We start from the raw sequence: 2094 nt of genomic DNA on the forward strand, positions 1-2094 counted from the left end.
AAACAAACAGAAAACAGAAAAAAAAATAAAAAGCCTGGCAAACACTGTCAAAATCAATTTTATTGGAATTATGGAAACAAATCAAAGACTACTGAAAAAAGAAAAAAAGACATGCTTAATCAAGAGAAAACAAGTGAATTTTGATAACAGTTCTGTAGCATTTAAATTACCCTAGTCCCACCCCCAATCCCCAGCTTAGTGGTCCCATTAAAGACAATAGCTCACATCCCTGGTGTAGATTCCTAATACGGGAAGAAGCAGAATAGGTCTTACTCTAAAGAACTGTGGTTGTTTTGAGCTATCTAGTGTTTCCTGAAGAACAGGCTCAAAGGGCTTGTCTTCATTTCACCCACCTTAGAACTCTCCCAGGGCTGAGGTGGCTGCCCAGGGAACATTTGTTGAAAACATTCAAGAGCAAATGTGTTAACACTGCTGCTGTGGACATTGGATAACAATGGGGCACACAATAGACCAACTGAAATGTCTAGCAAGAAAGGGTAGGGAATGAGATGATTTGGAGAACGAGGGTATTGAAAAACTTTCACATGTACATGGGAATCAGTAAGACCCAGACATGCTCAGGCCAAGAGCTTGTTCCAATAAGACCTGTGAATGCACAAAGCTCTCATCCCTGGCTGACCTTCGGGCTCTAGGCAACAAGAAGTGAAGGCTAAGACAAAGCTGCAAGCATCCTGGCTGAGTGTTGAAGGCCCCCTCCAACATACACACAGAGCCCATATATACAAAGACTGGATTTTTAAATTAAAAAAAAAAAAATTGGATTCAATAGTTTGAGGAAATTTTTGTCAAATCACTAGTGGATCACCAAGTAAACAGAACAGGGACTTCAGGGAACAGACACAATAAAAAATACAAACTACAAAACAGTGCTCGCTTCAGCAGCACATATACTAAAATTGGAACGATACAGAGAAGATTAGCATGGCCCCTGTGAGAGGATGACATGCAAATTCGTGAAGCGTTCCATATTTTTCACTTCTTTGTGGAGCATAACAAATAGTGTGGAGGACAAGGGGAGTTAGAGAGGAGAAGGGAGTTGGGGGAAATTGGAAGGGGAGGTGAACCATGAGAGACAATGGATTCTGAAAAACAATCTGAAGGTTTTGAATGGGCGGGGGGGTGGGAGGTTGGGGGAACCAGATGGTGGGTATTAGAGAGGACACGGATTGCATGGAGCACTGGGTGTGGTGCAAAAACAATGAATACTGTTACGCTGAAAAGAAATTGAAATAAGTAAGTAAATAAATAAATATATAAATAAATAAAATAGAACTTGTCTTTAAAAAAAATACTTAGCCTTTATGTCTTTTACACTTCTTGTTTTTGTTTTTGTTTTTTTCTTTTTGTTTCTATGCACACTTTTTTAAATCTCCCCATACTGCAGTATGGAGACAGTATCTGACCTCTCATTAAGTTCACTATGTCTTTTTTTTTTTTAGCTATGCCTAATCCACTATTAGCCATATTCACTGATTAACTTTACTTGTTATAATTATCACTTTAGGATTTCTATTTGTTCTTTTTTATTGTATCTAGAATTCAGTTGGAATTTTAGATCTTGTTATTTAATTCCCTCAACATAGTAATCATTATAAAATTCATGTGTAATAAAATCAACATCCACATAATGAAAAAAAATAAAAGCTACAAAACACTAGTCCAGAAAATTCACTAAACAAATAGCTACTATAATAAGAAGCAGCAACAAACTTCAAAGAAAAGGAGAAGTCTGGTTTCTAGAGTTGTCACATTATAAAATGTCCAAACTTCAGCAAAAAATTATAAGTCATACCAATAAACAGGAAAGTATGTGCTATAAATGGGGGGGGGGGTAGAAATTAATAGAAATTGTCCCTGAGAAATCACTGGAGTTGGGAGACAGAGACTTTAAAAAAACTTTTAAAATATACTCAAAGAGCTATCACATACAACAAACGAAAGGAAACCATTAGAATGATACCTTACCAAATAGAGAAGGTCAATAAAGAAATAATACAAAACAGACACCAGGAATTGGCAGAGTTTGGCCTTGGGGAAAAAAAAAAAGATATATATATATATATATATATATAT

At 36.2% G+C, this 2094-nt stretch overlaps 1 non-coding gene across 1 annotated transcript; it reads left to right on the forward strand.

Moving 5' to 3' along the window:
- Positions 1 to 887: 887 nt before the first annotated feature.
- LOC132020971 (U6 spliceosomal RNA) lies at positions 888 to 994 on the forward strand. The gene has a single exon (XR_009405163.1). It is a non-coding gene; the product is annotated as a U6 spliceosomal RNA (small nuclear RNA).
- The last annotated feature ends 1100 nt before the right edge of the window (positions 995 to 2094 follow it).

The sequence above is a fragment of the Mustela nigripes genome, chromosome 6 (assembly GCF_022355385.1).
Source record: "Mustela nigripes isolate SB6536 chromosome 6, MUSNIG.SB6536, whole genome shotgun sequence".
Classification (NCBI taxonomy): domain Eukaryota; kingdom Metazoa; phylum Chordata; class Mammalia; order Carnivora; family Mustelidae; genus Mustela; species Mustela nigripes.